At 43.4% G+C, this 18,465-nt stretch overlaps 1 protein-coding gene across 7 annotated transcripts in view; it reads right to left on the bottom strand.

The window, feature by feature from the left end:
* Positions 1 to 18,465, bottom strand: part of LOC147117288 (poly(rC)-binding protein 3) — a 676,376-nt gene that overhangs the window by 562,558 nt on the left and 95,353 nt on the right. The gene's annotated exons all lie outside the window — the stretch shown is intronic.

Consider the following 18,465-nt stretch of genomic DNA (forward strand, 5'->3'; position numbering starts at 1 on the left):
GATGTTTATTTTTATCTGGAACAACACAATCACGTAGTTTGAGCTTCAGGTATTTTACTGAAACATCATTCTTTATGTTGGCCTGGAAATTGCGGTCGGAGGCTTGCCGCCCACATATGCCTCCAAACCGAAAGAAAACTACGTCCTTACCTTGTGTCTCCAGAGCTTTGGACTGTCCCAGTCCTGGGCCTGCAGGCATTCGCCTGCGTAAAGGCCCACGGATCCCAGGGGCGCATGCGATTTGCAAGTGTCCCGGGGATCACATGGGCCAGGCCGACCAATGACAAAGGGAGATTCCTATTATGCTTATGGAGATTCCATGTACGTACGGAATCCCCCATAAGCATAATAGAAATCACCTAATAAATAAAATTTCACACCATTTAAATAAAAATAAATGATCACAGGTTCAAAATTAATTAAAATACCTTTTAATTAAACATTTAAAATAAAAAATTAATTTTTTGAAAAATAAATTTAAACATTTTTAAATGGGACAAAAGTTACCTAAACTAAATGTAAGTGAATCGTTAAATCATTAAAAAAAAATTATTTTAACATTTATTTTAACCCTTACACTGGTAAAAGAAGGCATCACGCCTGCTTTTACCAGGTGTAAGGGTTTTGTGGTTATTCGTTGGGCAGTAGTTGGGCAAATCGCCCAACTCTGCGCCAGCAAAAGTAAATTTACAGTGGATGCGGTGGATCTGTCCAAATGAAACTTGACAGATCGCAAGTTCCGGGTTTACGCGCATGTGGAAACCTGGAACTTGCGGGGCCATTCTGAAGGCTTCCAACAGTGTTGGTGTGGAGCTATGATAAATTCCTTTAATTGTTTTTGCTGAGGGTAACGACAGTGCAGCACAAAAATCCCAAGAAAATGTGGAGTGGCATAGTTAATGGCACTAAATCTATAATTTCATCTTTCTTTATATTTGTCTGCATTAAATTTCATCTGTCATTGTTTGGCCCACTCACATATTAGCAGTGGTCCCAAAACTGAGCACTTGGGGCATCCTTTCTATTATGTCCGTGTATGATTGAGACACGGACAGCAGGAGTTGAACAAAACAAGTCTTTACTGAATGAAGTCAATCGGGAAACTGAAACTACAGAGGCTTACTAGCGCCTTTTATACAGGGGTGGTCACTGCCAGTACTGCAGTCTGAGACCAGTTATTCTCTTAAAGGTACATACACAACAATTCCTCCCCTTTTAGATAAACAGTACATAACATTCATTTAACAACTAAATGATAACTAATTACAATCACAATTACGGTTGCTAGATACATTGGTTGAGTTTAAGCAATTATAAGTTCAGTCTTTGAGGAGGCTTCCTGATTCTGTCTGGATAACGCCTCTTTGGGGTATCAGGTTCTTCTGGCAAGGTTGAGTCGGGATCAATGTCGTTGTTTGGTTCATCTGCTTCCAATATCACCGATTCTGCGGTAGCTGCAATTGGTACGTCGATTTCATTGTCAGGTGTATCAGATCGTGGTGTGGAGTTGACGTTTTCCAGTGACTCTAGAACCTGGTCAGCATGGCGTCTTACAATGCTCTCTCCAACGTCCACGGTATACATGAGAGGTCCTTGCCGTGTACAAATCATTCCTGGCTGCCATTTCTCAGTGCGGTAGTCCCGGGCCAAAACTGGTTGACCTATCTTAAAACTCCTGGTCGGCCTTTCATTCATATTCTGAAACTGCCTGTTCTCCACATCTCTTCGGACGTTTGGCTTAACCAAATCCAAGCGGCATCGTAGTCTTCGATTGAAGAACATCATGGCTGGAGTAGGCAAACAAGAAGTTGTCCACCTTGTGTTGTAGGGGTAAATCTTCATTACACATTGCCTTGATAGCCTTCTTGAATGTTTGAACAAACCTCTCGGCCAATCCATTAGTGGCTGGATGATATGGGGCAGATGTGTAATGCTTAACACAATTGTTCTTTAAGAACCTCCGGAACTCTTCAGACACAAACTGTGGTCCATTGTCAGAGCAAATCTGTTCAGGCAGCCCATTCCTGGCGAATATGGTTCGTAAAACTGTGATAGTTTTTTCCGTGGTGGTTGACATTTTTATTACCTCTGGCCACTTTGAATGTGCATCCACCGCAATTAAAAACATCGAGTCCATGAAGGGACCAGCAAAATCAATGTGCACCCTTTGCCATGGAGATGAGGGCCACTCCCATGGATGTAGAGGAGCTTGTGGTGGGGCGTTTTGGACCTTCTGGCATCCTGCACAGCTCTTGGTCATCTCTTCGATTTCTCTATCGATTCCCGGCCACCACACAAACGCTCTGGCTAAGTTCTTCATTTTTACCCCACCCAGATGACCCTCATGAAGCTCATTGAGCACTCTATCCGTCAACTTAGGTGGAATTACTACTCTGGATCCACACATCAAGGTTCCTGTGCACACTGACAGCTGTTCTCTTCTCGGCGAGAATGCTGGCAGCAGTGGTTCGCCATGTGCTGGCCATCCCTTCACCGTTAAATCATAGACCCGTGATAGTGTCGGGTCATTCCGTGTTTCCTTTTCTATGTTTGCATTCGTCACAGGGAGACATTCGACTATGGTCGAGTGGAATAACTCCATTGGATCCACTGCAAGGTCTTCTTCTTCCACCGTCGGCAATGGTAGGCATGACAATCCATCAGCATTCCCATGCTGTTTAGTTCCTCTGTACTCGATGTCATATTGGTGTGCCCCTAGGAAAAGGGACCACCTCTGCAGCCGTTGCGCTGTCATTATCGGTACGCCCTTCTGAGGATTGAAAATGGAGACAAGAGGTTGATGATCGGTTAGTAGAGTAAATTTTTGACCGTGCAGGTAGTGATTGAACTTCTTCACCCCCCACACTAGGCTGAGGGCCTCTCTGTCAATCTGGGCGTAGTTACGCTCAGCAGAAGTTAACGAGCGTGACGCAAAAGCTATCGGCCTCTCTAAACCATCAAGAAATTTATGTGACAGTACCGCCCCAATGCCGTAGGGAGACTCATCACACGCCAGTCTGATCGGCAGTGCTGGGTTGTAGTGAGCCAATACTTCTTTTGAAGTGATTAAGTCCTTACTCTTCTGAAAGGCCCGCTTACAGTCATTGCTCCATTTCCATGCTACTCCCGTTCGCAGCAGGGCGTTCAGTGGGTGCAAAATTGTCGATAAATTCGGCAAAAACTTATGGTAGTAATTCACCAATCCGAGGAATGACCTCAGTTGCGACACATTTTCAGGCGCTGGGGCCTTAACAACCGCTTCAATTTTGTCAGGGGACTTATGTAACCCCTCTTCATCAATCACGTGGCCACAATACGATATCTGTTTCTTAAAAAACTCGCACTTGGGGCGGTTGGCTCATAGCCCATGTTCCCGTAGTCTAGTGAGCACCTGTTCTAGGTTGTTAAGGTGTTCACTGTCATCTTCACCTGTCACAAGGATGTCGTCCAAGTAACACTGAGTCCCCGGAATCCCTTGCAGGACTTGTTCCATCGCTCTTTGCCATATCGCCGGAGCCGATGCTACTCCGAATACCAATCGATGATACTGGTAAAGACCTTTATGAGTGTTTATCGTGAGATACTTCCTAGAGGATTCTTCAACCTCCATCTGCAAATATGCTTGTGCTAGGTCAATTTTTGTAAAACGCTTCCCTCCAGACAGTGAGGTGAAGATGTCTTCTATCCTTGGAAGAGGATATTATACTGTGTGAAGGACTGGGTTCACCGTCACCTTGAAATCCCCACAGATGCGAACCTTCCTTGGCTCCTAAGACTTATTGCTTAACGTTTTCTTCATGACAGGAACGATGGGTGTCGCCCACTCGCTCCAGTCGACCTTAGACAACATGCCTGCCTTCTCCAGATTCTTCAGCTCTGCCTCGACGGCTGGGCGAATTGCATATGGTACCGGTCTTGCTTTGAAAAACTTGGGAATTGCATTCTCTTCTATTTTTATTGAGGCGGTTATGCCTTTAAGAGTGCCCAGTTCTTGTTGAAATACCTCTTTGGCGTTAGCTAAGATTGTTGACAATCATCCAGGAGTGACGTCTTCATCTTTTTTACCGTCCACCGTCATTGCATGAATGGAGTGCCAATCTAAGTTTATCTTCCTGATCCATTCACGTCCCAATAACGGTGGTCCACCATTTGGCAGTATGTAGAGATACAATTTCCGTATTTTCTTGCCGTTGTATTTGACAAGCACCCTTATTTTTCCTCTGGGGTATACTTTTTGCCCCGTATACGTCGTCAAGACGATGGATGTCTCCCTCAAGGGTATGTGTGAGAATAGCCGCTCGTAGTCTCGTCGATTCATGACGGTTAGCGCTGATCCTGTATCCAATTCCATTTTAACTTGGGACCCTGCTATCGTGAGGGTGACCCAAATGGTTCGGTGATCCTCTTTTGCGATTACATTGTGAAGTTTGAGACAGCTTAGTCTCTTGTTCCCGGATTCACTATTGCTCATCTGGTCTTCGGAACTACTGTCCGTCATCTTTTGTACTTTCCTGTACGGTTCCTTAGTAGCCTTTTTGTTGTCGCTGGTCTTCTTCTTCCCAGACCTGCAAACTCATGCAATGTGTCCCATCTTTCCGCATTGCCTGCATATTTTGTCCTTGGACCAGCAGTCCTTCTGGTCATGGTTAGTTCTGCCGCAGCGATAACATTTTGCAAATCCCCGTGTCATTGCGTGCGTGCCGTATTCCTGTGGCTTTTGTTGTATTTCCGCAGCTCCCCTGGCTGCTGCTTCGTACGCTACTGCCATGCTGAAAGCCTTATCTAGCGTCAGCTCTTTCTCTGAGAGTAACTTCTTCTGTGTTCCTTCACTCAGGAGTCCACAGACAAATTTGTCCCGTAGGGTATCTGCCAGTCCTGCTCCGAACTGGCAGTGCTTTGATAGCTTGCGTAGTTCCGTAAGGTACTCAGCATTGCTCTCATCTTTATGCTGAGTTCTCCTGTGGAATTTAAATCTTTCTGCAGCGGTGCAGGGTTTAGGTGTTCCTGTAGGACAGCAACAATTTCGTTAAAACTCTTTGCCTTCGGTTTGGCTGGAGTAATCAGGTTCCGCAATAGGCCGTACGTTCTAGCGCCCATTAAGTTTAGCAATACCGATGCCTTTTTCTCATTGGCTATTTTGTTTGCCTCGCAATATACCTCGACTCTTTCCACATACGTGGTCCAGTCCTCTATTGTATTATCAAAGGCAGTGATACAGCCAGTCTTCGGCATCTTGAAAATCTAAAATGGCGCCTCCCGCGCTTTGCCTTCTTCCCCGATTTAACAAAATGGCGCCTCCCGTGCTTTGCCTTCTTCCCCGCTGATTAAGATGGCGCCTCCCGCGCTGTGCCTTCTTCCCCGCTGTTGCTAGCGCTGCTTTCCGTGGTTTCCGTTGTAACCTGCAGCTCCTTGCGGTTTCCTGCGCGTTTAATATTTCTTTTTTTATTATTTTCCCGTCGTGGAACAACCCTGTGGGACTCTTGCCTCCCTCTTCTTGGGTCTGTACGCAGCCCGGCTTCGTAGCACCGGCCGCGCCCTGTATGCTCCACCCTCTCTCTCTCCTCTTCCCGACACGCTGCTCGGCCCCGTTGCAAGCCACCCGCTCGAGTTCGCGACCGCCGCAGCCCAGGAAGGATCAGTGTACTACCTGCCACCAGCCTGATTAGCTGAAGCACCGTCGACAGGAACCAGGCCCCGCTTTTGACAGCTTCTCCAGCAATCAATCTTCAACTCTGCTGACTCAGGGGCGGATGCCCACGGTCGATGCCCGTTTCTACTGCTTCTTGCTTCCTTCTGGCCTCGACCTCTGCTCACTTCGCTTCAGGAATGGATCCCAGGTGGTGGTGCAGACTGTAGGTAAGTTCGTATCTGCTTGTCACCAGTATTATGTCCGTGTATGATTGAGACACGGACAGCAGGAGTTGAACAAAACAAGTCTTTACTGAATGAAGTCAATCGGGAAACTGAAACTACAGAGGCTTACTAGCGCCTTTTATACAGGGGTGGTCACTGCCAGTACTGCAGTCTGAGACCAGTTATTCTCTTAAAGGTACATACACAACACTTTCAGTATTTTTTCCCTACCCCAACATTGCTCCTTTAATCAGTACCCATTGTTTTCTATCTTCAACCAATTTCTTCTCTATTCCCAAGTTTGATCCTGCATCCCCACACCTTTTGAGCTTAGCTAATAGCCTATTGTGTAGAACTCTTATTAAATGCCTTTGGGAGTACACAATGATGCAGAATTTAACACAGTCCATTTTGGTTGTTAATGCTTGAAGAATACAAGCAGGTTGGTTAGGTCGGATTTTCCCCATCTAAAGTCATGTTGACTTCTGTTTACTAAGCTTTTATTGTACACACAATCCTCAAGTTTACCCCGATAATTGTTCCATTATTTTACATGCAATTGACGTACGATTGAATAGGTCTGTAGTTGCCTGTGTCTGTTGTCACCCTTTTTAATTTGAGCAGCACAATGGCTTGTTTCCAAACTGCTGGTTACCTCCCCAGTGCCCATTGGCTCATTTATAATGCTGCACAAATCTCCTCTAGTCTCGCTGAGAATTCTGTTGAATACCTTCTAACCCTAGGGATTTATTTGTTTAAAATGATTTCAGCTTGCCTAGGACTTCCAAAGTTCTAAATTTTGCGTTGGTATTTTTATGTTCGTGCCTTCCTTTGAACACTTTAAGGAAGTAATAATTCAAAATATTTACTACTTCATGCTTATCCTCCGTTTCAAGCTGATTTGCATTTATTCATGTTCTCACTTCCTCTCGGGTAGCTCATCCTGCTATTGCAGAACTCAAAGAATTTTTTACTGTTACATTTTCCCTCTGCACTGTGTGTTTTTCTAGGTCTTTCTTTGTTCCTCTAATCAACGTTTTGCTGTATTTGAGTGAATTACTGCATCTGTTTAGAACTGGGGAAATACCAAACAAACTGGACCTTTTTCTGGAAGGCTACATGATACAATCCCTCCCAATAATAAGGAATAGATCATCTCATGAGAGATGACAAAGCAGCACTCTGACTGAAGTCCCGCAAAGGTCAGCAGTCCACCCGGTGTCAGGATAATGTGCAAGACACCGGCAGCAACAACTTACATTTATATATTGTCATAGAGCCATAACGGCACAGAAGGAGGCCCATCGAGTCCATTCCGGCTCTCTGTAGAGCAATCCAGTCAGTCCCATTCCCCCGCTCTATCCCCGTAGCCCTGCAAGTTTATTTCCCTCAAGTGCCTATCCAGTCTTCCCTTGAAAACATTGAGTGTCTCCGCTTCCACCACTTTCGTCGGCAGCGAATTCCAGGTCATCACCACTCGCTGCGTAAAAAAGTTTTCCTTACATCCTCCCGTATCTCTTGCCCAAAACCTTAAATCTGTGTCCCCTAGTCCTTGTACCATCAACTAGTGGGAACAGCCTTTCCTCGTCTAGCCAATCCAAACCCGTCATAATCTTTTACACCTCTATCAAATCCTCTAATGCTCTAATGAAAACAAATCCAGCTTCTCCAACCTGTCTTTGTAGCTAAGTTCCCCATCCCCAGAACCATTCTGGTAAATCTCCTCTGCAACCTCACGAGGGCCTTCACATCCTTTCTAAAGCGTGGTGACCAGAACTGGACACAATACTCCAGTTGTGGCCTAACCAGTGCTTTATAAAGGTTCAGCATAACTTCTCTACTTTTGTACTCAATACCTCTATTTATGAAGCCCAAGATCCCATATGCTTTGCTAAACACTCTCTCAATATGTCCTGCCACCTTCAGGGACCTATGCACATTAACTCCCAGGTCCCTCTGTCCCTGAAACTCTTTAAAACTGTGCCATTAAGTGTATATTGCCTCTCCCTGTTCCTTCTGCCAAAATGCATCACTTCACACTTCTCTGTATTAAATTCCATCTGCCACTTGTCTGCCCATTCTGCTAGCCTTTCTATGTCCTGTTGTAGTCGATTGGTATCATCATCACTGCTTGCCACACCCCCAAGTTTGGTGTCATCGGCAAATTTAGAAATTTTACTCTGTATTCCAGTATCCACGTAATTTATATATATGTCTTTTAATATAGTAATAGTATAAGCCAAGGCAAGGTTGAAAAGACAGTTTGTATAAGCTTTTAAATATGGAGAGAGAAGCTGCAACGCAGAAAGGTTTAGGGAAGGAGTTCCAGATAGTAGGGCCAAGAAGGCTATGCCAGTGATTGTAGAACAAAACGAGGTGGAGATACACAGGAGTCCACTCTCAGAGGACTGACTGGATGATGTAGGACTAGAGGAAGTTGCAGTGGAAGATGGAATGAGGCCACGGAGAGGTTTGTAAGTTGGGAAAATTATTTTAAATGTAAAATGATGTGATCAATGGAGGTCGCCAATGACATTGGTGATAGGCAAGCGGGTCTTAGTGTGGGACAGGATGTGGGTAGTGTAGTTTTGCATGAATTGAGGTTTGTATAGGATAGATTTTGCTAGGCTCACCTTGAAGCCATTGTCGTTTGGATGGTCCAACACCTCCCAACATGCAATGTTGTCCAAATACGTATAGCTCTGCAAGCAATTTCAGTGCACTACTGCACATATATGACAACTGTCCATGTTTTATGCTGTCAACTAGTGTTGTGGGGGTGTGGTTCACATTCATGGTCAAAAATCAGCATGGTCCTTTCCCCTCAGTGCCAGTCCAATATGAGTCCTCTTGCTATTTGTAGTAATTCGGGCCACTGTATAATGTTGGCAGGAATTCTCACGAGAATAGGCGATCCTGCATATACAGTGATTGGAATGACTTCAAATAGCAGCTGGAGTGGCGTTGAGGGAAGGGGTATGGTGGCAGAGAAATTGGAGAAAATGAAGGAACAATGGAACAGGGAACAATGGAACAGGGGAAATGAAGGAGTGGGAGAAGGGGAAATGAAGAGGAGAGTGAAGGGGCAAACAAACTGGAGAAGGAATAGAAGAAATTAAAAAGGAAGATAGAAGTCAGAAATGATGCTTTGGGAGGGAAGAGGATAGAAGATGGGAATGGCACTTTGCGAGAAAAAAGGGGGGAATAACCAGGAGCAGTACTTTGTGAGGGAGAAGTTGGGAGTAGCATATCTTGGGTCGGGGGAGGAAAGAGAGTGCCAGCATCAACTGAGAGGGTGTGGCGAGGGAGAATGACAGGAATAATTGATCCAAAGAATGCCAGCTTGAACTGAATGGTTTGGGGAGGGGAAAGCATGCCAACGTGAACAGGAGGACAGAAGAGTTCCTTGAAGCAGAAGTGGAGAGAGTATATCAGTTGGATTGGAGGGGAAGAAGGATGCCAGAATGAAAGTTGGTTGACAGACAGGCAACAGTTAGGATGAATGGGTCTTGCTTGGACTGGAGAAGAGTGGGAGGAGGTGTACACTAGGGATCAGTATGACATAGAATTACATAGAATGTACAGCACGAAACAGGCGATTCAACCCGGTGTTTATCCTCCACGCGAGGCTCCTCCCACCCCTGCTGAGTATTGAGTCCACTTTTGCTTTGTGTTTGTGTTTGTGTGTGTGTGTGTGTAGCTGATTTAGATTTGGGTATGGGGAACATAATCACAAAATCTGTTGACTACACAAAAGCAAGAAGTTTGACAAGCAGTGAGGAGGACTGCAAAAGACTTATGGAAGACATAAAGGGGGAGAAATTCAGGATAGCCCTGTTTGGGGGCGGTAACTTTTGAAAGCTGGGAAACTTAGTGCCAGGCGCTAATGATTCCCAGCTTTTAAAAAATTGGGTTTTAGCGCTCCAGGAAGGAAGAAGAGCGCTAAATCAAACACTCCACTTCCTTCCTGGAGCGCAGCAGGCGGGGCAGTAGGTGTGCAGCGCTGCCGTGTTGGAAGGCTCCTTCCCTCCCTTAAAGGGAAGGGCCATCGCTGCAGGCTCTTCAAGGGGAAAACTTACCTGGTCCCCGACGGCAGCTGCGATCTGGCCCAATCAGCCCGATGCACTGCAGCAGAGTGCTGGGCTGATCGACCACTGGTTAATAGAACCATTCAGTAAAACCGAAGGACGCCATTCTGTCATTATTCAGGTCATTGGTTTGACCGCATCTGGAGTACTGCGCCCAGTTTTGGTCAGCACACAAGGTGGGTGATATAGAGGCCTTAGGAAAGGTTCAGAGGAGAGCTACAAGAATGATTCCTAGCTTAAAGAACCTTAGTTATTCAGATAGGCTTAAATAGCTGAGTTTATTTACCCGAGAGCAGTGTAGACTTGCAGGCAACCAAATAGAGGTTTATAAAATAATGAAAGGGCTGGATTGTGTGCCTATTGATAGATTATTCCAGTTTGACAGATTGGAGAGGACCAGGGGACATGTGTTTAAACTACGCAAAAGTCAGAATAGATGTTCGCCAATTCTTCTTTTCCCAGAGAATAATGAACCTCTGGAATGAGTTGGCGGCTTGTGTGGCATGTGCTGACTTTCCACATATCTTCACAAGGGAGCTAGGAACATGGAAGCAAGAGTAGGCCATTTAGCCCCTCGAGCCTGTTCCACCATTCAATTAGATCATGGTTCTTGACCAGGGCAGAGATTGCATCATATTAGAAGGTAAGTGGATTAACAGATAACAAACACATGGTCCATGTGATTTCCTGGACTGCTTTTAATCATCTGAGGTGATCGGAGAGGAATTTTTCAGAGTATTTTTTCCCTTATTGGCCCTGAGTTTGGCTCTGATTTTTTTTGCCTCTCCCAGGAGATTACATGGCTGGTGGAGGGGAAAGTGTCGCAAAGCTCCAGCTGTCATAAGTGTAGGGCAGGCTTGATGGACCAACTGGTCTTTTCCTGCCTGTGATTTCTGGAAAAAGTTTTAAAATGGCACTGCGAAATACGAGATATTGATCCACACACAAGGGTGCCATCTTATCGGAGCCATTGTTTGAGTCCTTGGAATAGACTGTTCCACTAAAAGCCATGCTTCTTTGTGATGCCAGATTTTTGACACTTTCTTGGTGTTCTTTGCTTTGCTCCCTCTTTTATTCAATTTGTCTTCCAGTTTCCAGTTCTGAAAACAGGCCTACACCTGAAAATAAATCTATTTTCTCAGATGCTTTTGTATCTTCAGCATTCTCAGTTTTTATTTCAGACTTAGATTTTTTTACTTTTTAATTCTACCTTGTAGAGTCTTCACTCTTTGAAGCTTCTTTCATACACAGTAGTTCCACCTGATCGTCCTGTCATGGAATGCAGGAAGATCATAATATTTATAGAGTAGTTAGTATTGCTCAAAATTATCTAGTACTCTAATGAATGTCTAGCACTTTCAAACCATTCGGGACCGACCATAAGAACCAACCCCATGAGTCAGTGCCACCCCAAGTTGTTTAACATTGTTGTAAGCCAACATAAAGATCATCATGAATAAAAATCCAAGCCTAGTGGCGTCTGGAGCATGTTTCTTAAAAGGAATGAAGGAGAATCTACAAGATAGGTAATCATTATTATGCTGTACATGTTTTCTTTTAAGTTTATTCATTTATAACTCACTAATCTAAAATAAGGTCTATTGAGGCAAGAGAATTTAAACATATTCCGGAAATTGAAAAAGTTTGAGACTTTTGTTTTGAAATATATTCTGTATTTTGGTATAGATGAACATATATTAGAGATGAAGTAATTTTCAGTTTATTTTAAGTGCAACAATTTTCCTGATTTGATCAGTCTATTTGTAGCAAAAAAATAAAATTAAGTTTATATGAAAAGAAAAGATATAAACTGATATAAAATATTTATGTTTTAAGAAAATAAAGTGTGTAAAATATTATAATGGCCCTGAGTTTGCGGTCGGCGGCGTACCTAAGAAGTACACCGTCGACATCCGAACAAAATTCGCACTTGCATCGTGCGAACCTCCCTTCGTGAAGTTGCTTTCAGACGCTGCAGCATTGTGCGCAGCGTTGTGGCCCATGCATCCCAGGGACGCACCGTTGTGCATGCAAACCTGGGATAATGTGGGGTGCTCCTCCTTTCACTTCCTGACTCTTAGCCAATCAGGAAACAGAGGACATTGCTATAACAGGATTGTAAATATATGTCAATGGAAGACTGAAGTCTTCTACTGGCATATATTTACATTCTACATAGCATTTAATAGCCAGTCCTAATTGGAAATGTTGGTTGAAGGAAGGTATATATATTTTAGTTATGTCAGAAATACATTTGATCAAACCCCTTTCATAACTATATGTTAGACATACAGTTCTTACCTACTCAGCATTAGATTAGATGCTTTAGATGCTCCATTATTTGAATTGTGCCCATAAAGTAGCAAACCCCTTAATTTCTGGGTTTTGACACATGAAAAGATGTCTGGCCAGTAATTTTTGAAGTAGAAAATGCTAGAAACACTCAATGGGTCAGTCAGCAGCTGCCAACTAATACAATTTTCTCATCCCCCCTCCCCTTATGCTGTGCAAGAGGCTCCTTCGCATGTTTGCACCAGACGTAAAAATTTTCAGGGTAATTAATGCGCAGTAGATGGGCAATTAGCTCAACTTTTCACCAGCACAATGATTTGAATGGGTAGCGAAGCCGATGCGCAGTCGGAACTTGACCAATCACAAGTTTGGGACTGAGCGCATGCGCAAGCGCATACAGAAATCCCAAACTTGCGGTCAGTTTCAATGGTGGTATGATGGCATACTCTGCGAGTACATCGTCATACCGACTATGAATTCAGGGCCAATATATCTCTAAAAACAAAATACATTTTGATTATAGTCTTGTAAACTTTAGCTTGATACTGTACCCTGAACATCTAACTGAAGTACAAAACAAATCTTTTCAAATATTTGGGGATTGCACTAAGTCCGGTTGTGAGAGGTTTACATTGATTTTGCAACCATTGCTGTATAGCAGATTTTCTGAAAACAGATAAGAAGTGATAAACAGACATCAAAATGCTCCTGAACACCAAACAGCTGACAGAGGATATTTGAGACAACAACTGTTGTGTTGTGCAAAATATTGGTTTTCTTTTTAAAAGAGGGTCATACTGTTGAGACTAAAGAAGTTGAGCCATGCATGAACCTAGTATAATGTTTCTGTTTGCTGTTTCAATTTGCCATGGTACTTCAACAATAGAATGTGTCTAATGGTTGACAAATTGGACATTGTGATCTAGAAATATATATAAACAGTTAGGTCATGGATTGACAGTGACCAAGGAGAAAGCTTTCTTTGGCACAAACAACAAGCTATAAATGCACTGTAGCTGGCAATATCCCAATGCACCTGCAAGCAACCATTAAGTTTGCAGTGTATAGATATCCCAGCACATGACTTCTGTAGTCAGTGCTACAATTGCTCAGACAAATAAAGAATATACAGCATTTTATAGTATGTATTTGAAGGTTAAGGATCGTCTGCTTCATTTAAAATATCCATGAAATTCTTCCATGAAGGACATTTGCCCTTTAAACCATAATAATAGTGTTATTGAATAATGGGAAAATAAATACCAGTAAAAGTGACTTTGCTAATCAGGCCTTAAAATTTGAATTGTCACTCATTTATAATGTATTCAGTCTTGTGTCCAATGTGTACTCCCTATTTGTCACATTTCCCATTGTCACACTTTTGTTGTCAACATTTTGCAGTCAATTCAATTCAATTCAATTCAAATCGCTTTATTGGCATGATAAGGTACATCTTATGTTGCCAAAGTATGGTTGAACACATAAACGCAGATCTATTCATACAGTGTATAATCAGATATATCCCTGAGTGTATAAATATACATTCGTATAATTTGTATATACTCTTAGGTTTACTGGTTGTCCCTCTGTTTATGGCAAGCTGTAACATAGTGTGCCGCTAAGGTTACACAGTTTCTCTGTTCCCCTAGTAGGTATGGGAGTTTTTGGTCGTCATTCAAATTTCTGAATTCAGGGCATATTTGTGAGAATTTTTGGTAAAAATTCTCCCTGATGCCCTGATATTTTCCACAAGCTGTGAGGAAGTGCATCTCTGTCTCCACCACTCCCTGACTGCAGTGAGAGCATATCCTTTCCTCTCTTGGCAGCTGGGTCTGTCTGTGTCTGCCTTTTTCAATCACCAGGCTATGTTCACTAAGTCTGTACCTTGTCAAGGTTTTTCTCAGTTTGCTATCCTTTACCATGGTCAGGTATTCAGCCATGTTGTATTGTCTGTTTAGGGCCAAGTAGCAATTGAGTTTGTTTTGGGTTTTTGTTGTTTCTGCCCAATATGACAGGTATTTTTCCTTTTGCTTAGTGACAATTGTGTTGGGTCGAATTCTCTGTGCTACGATGTCACTGTCCTGGGGCTGGTTATTGTTAGCAGTGTTAGTGGTTGCTTCACTGAGTCCCAGGACTAGTTGACTGAGGGTATTCTTCTTTATGGTCCTCTCTTGGCATTTCAGGGCTTCGTAATGATAGCAGTGGGGGTTGCTCATTTTTAGGTGTTTCCAAAATTTGGTGGCTCTTTTTTGGATAGTAATTATTAGTGGATATTGGCCTAGTTCTGCCCTGCATGCATTGTTTACGGTTTTCCTTTGAGTCCGGAGGATACTTTTACAGAATTCTGCATGCAGGATCTCAATTGGGTGTTTGTCCCATTTTGCAAATTCTTGTTGTGTTAGCGGTCCCCACACCTCACTGCCATAGAGTGCAATTGGTTCAATTACTGATTTAAAAATTCGCACTTTCACCTTCAGCACTTGCGTTGTCATACTTTATGATTGCCTCAAAGTAGAACAGCAGTTCAGTTGTTGAAAAAATCAGATTGTATCTCTGTCCATTGCAGTTTGCATGCTTTTGAAAATAAATCCATAGTTAGTGAGGAAAGCAAATATGAATACATATGAAAATTAATTACAGCATACTTTAACATAGAAGTTGCAAGCTATTCATTACTTTGTATTACAACAAGGAGCTATCTAAGATCTACAACCAATCTAATGACTTTACATTTGCCCACATTAAATGACATTTGCCATGTCAGCCCAGCTCCCCAATTTATCCAGGTCCTTCTGTAATTCATCAGCCTGCTCCCTGTTGTTCTTCCCAGTTAGGTATCATCTGCAAACTTGCTGAGTTTTGTTTCTGTCCTGACATTCAAGGGGTGAAAAGTAACTTTTAGAATCATGTATATAATTGTGGAAAAGAATAAATTCAATTTGTCATGGTATTTTAACAACAGAATGTGTAAGTTTTCCTGTTATTTTTTTGTCTTATAATACTCCTGTGAAGCGCCTTGGGACACTTTACTATGTTAAAGGTGCTATATAAATACAAGTTGTTGTTATTTGCTTAAAATGGAAGCACTTTGTTTATTCTTTATTTGGTGGCACAGCTATGTCTCAACTACTCACTGGCGAAAGTTATTGAGTGAGCAGAGAGCCTGCCATTTGAACTTTTAACTTGGGGTTCAACTGTCAATTTTTTCGTAACTGCTGCCATTATACTGTTGAGCTTTTGTGTGGTCAATAATTATTTTAGGAATCTAGTTGATTTCTTATGGCATTAATCATGAGTAATTTGGGATAAAATGCTGGGAGCACTCAGCTGGTTAGGCATCTGTGGAGAAAGAAACTGAGTTAACGCCTGAAATGTTAACGCTGTTTCTCTTTCCACAGATGCTACCTGACCTGCTAAGTGTTTCCAGCATTTTCTGTTTTTATTTCCAATTTCCAGCATCCGCAGTATTGTGTTTTTGTAGTCGTTTGGGGTCTGGAGCATAGTTGTCCCTGCCCCTTTAAGGCTCCTGCTTGCTACTGCTGCAGGGAAGTGGTCTAATGGTGGGAAATATGGAGATGGCAAAAACACTGAATGAATATTTTACATCAGTCTTTACAGTAGAAGACACTAAGAATATCCCAACACTGGACAAACAGGGGGCTAAAGGGGGGGAGGAGCTAAACACGATCAAAATCACTAAGGAAGTGGTACTCGGTAAAATAATGGGACTCAAGGCGGATAAATCACCTGGACCTGATGGCTTACATCCTAGGGTCTTGAGGGAAGTGGCGGTAGGGATTGTGGATGCATTGGTAATAATTTTCCAAAACTCCCTGGACTCGGCAAAGGTCCCGGCAGACTGGAAAACTGCTAATGTAACACCCTTATTTAAAAAGGGCAGTAGACAGAAGGCTGGAAACTATAGACCGGTTAGCCTAACATCTGTGGTAGGTAAAATTTTGGAGTCCATTATTAAGGAGACAGTAACAGGACATTTGAATAATCATAATTTAATAGGACAAAGTCAGCATGGTTTTATGACGGGGAAGTCATGTTTGACAAATTTGCTGGCGTTCTTTGAGAAAGTAACGTATAGGGTGGATAAAGGGGAACCAGTGGACGTAGTGTATTTAGACTTCCAAAAGGCATTTGACAAGGTGCCACACAAAAGATTATTGCTTAAGATAAAAAATCACGGGATTGGGGGTAATATTCTGGCATGGATAGAGGATTGGCTATCCAACAGAAGGCAGATAGTTGGGATAAATGGTTCATTCTCAGACTGGCAATCAGTAACTAGTGGTGTTCCGCAGGGGTCAGTGCTGGGTCCCCAACTCTTTACAATCTATATTAACGATTTGGAGGAGGGGACCGAGTGTAACATATCAAAGTTTGCAGATGATACTAAGATGGGAGGGAAAGTAGTGAGTGAGGAGGACATAAAAAACCTGCAAGGGGACATCGACAGGCTAAGTAAGTGGGCAGAGATTTGGCAGATGGAATACAATACTGGAAAGTGTGAGGTTATGCACTTTGGCAGGAAAAATCGTAGAGCAAGTTATTGGGCCAGAAATTCCAGGCCAGAAGCGTGAGTGCGGTCGGCTTACTCACGCTTCTGGCCGTTGGAAATGCCGGCGTTCAGCATGAACAGCGCATGCGGGGAACGCCGGCATTTCCAGACCTCGAGCGCGTGCGACTGCACAGGCAGCGCTTGCGCAGTGAACTTCGTGGATTTCATTCATGAAATCCGTGAGGTTAAGTCCTCAGAAGTTACACTGAAAAAAAGCAAGTGTAAAGTGGTTCATTGGCTGCGGAGGAAGATATATTTTATCGTGGAGCTTTTGAAATGCAATATTTTTGTTTGGGAAAGGGAGGGAAGTTATTTTAAGAAATTTTAAGTAAGTTTTAAAGTTAAAATTTTTTTTTTTTTTAATGGTTTTCAGAACGGTAGGTAGAAGGAGCAATTGTGGCTGTGTGAATGGAATGTGAGAATGAGTTATGTATGTATGTCCACATATATTCCTTTACGTATATGTATGTATGTTTTATATTCCTTTACTATGAATGTATGTTTTTAATTATGATTTTCCAATAAGTTACTTTCTCTGAAAGTCATAATTAAATAATACATTCATACACATAAGTAAAGGAATATATACATAACACGCAAAGGAATATATACAGACATACATACTTTCAGAAGCTCCACGATAAGAAATATCTTCCTCCGCAGCCTCTGGAGCAACTGTACCCATGCTTTTTTCATGTGTAAGTTGTAATGACTGGACCTCACTGAAAGCATTAATGAAAGCGGCGAATTATACTGCGCACGCGCTGCCTGTGCAGTCGCACGCGTTCTGCCTCTGAACCCCTTCGTTCAGAGGACAGGAAATGCCGGTTTTCCCCACATGCACTGTGCATGCTGAAAACCGGCATTTCATCCGGCCAGATGCGTAAGTACCCCGACCGTACTAGCGCATTTGGAAGGGAATTATTGGGCCAACATTTTACATGTCAATAAAATAAAAAATTTAACACTTGCATGACTTGCCCCCTCGCATCTGCGACTGAGGGTCCAATGAGGTGCATTGCGCAAGAGGTCATCATCGCACGTATCCTCACACTGTTCCCTTTGGGGAACTGTATGAAGTGGCGGAAGGATTTATGGCCGTGATTAACGCTCATTCCGTGACCGTAACCATCTTTGAACCAGCCATTAGGGTGGTTAGTCCTATGGCGGGAGGGTTTTACGGGCTCCCACAACCCATCTGAGGGGGGGGGTGGCCACCAACACCCACGGACGCAAGTATCCCGCTGGATGTCCACCCAGAATTTAAAGTTGGAGCTCCGACTCCACTTGCCGGGACTGTCTGGAGTGGGGTTCAAAACCCTACTCCTTCTGGCCCAACGGCGGGGATGCTTACTGCTACGCAAAAGGCCCACTCCACACAAAAGGTGACACCCATACGTTTCCTGCGCCTTTTCCCTCCCCGTGACTGGAGCCCTATGCTGCCATTTCACGTAGCTAATCGGATTGGGCGTTTGTCATAGCGGTAGGATCCCCGCCGCTGGGCCAGATCAGGGTAGGGTTTCGAACCCCGCTCCAGACAGTCCCGGCAAGTGGAGTCGGAGCTCCGGCTCTAAATTCTGGGTTGACATCCAGTGGGATATTTGTGGGTGTGGGTGGCCCCCCCTCCTTGTATAGCTTGTGGGAGCCCGTAAAACCCTCCCG

Source organism: Somniosus microcephalus, chromosome 5 (assembly GCF_052327205.1).
Source record: "Somniosus microcephalus isolate GS21.2 chromosome 5, FLI_Smic_1.0, whole genome shotgun sequence".
Classification (NCBI taxonomy): Eukaryota; Metazoa; Chordata; class Chondrichthyes; order Squaliformes; family Somniosidae; genus Somniosus; species Somniosus microcephalus.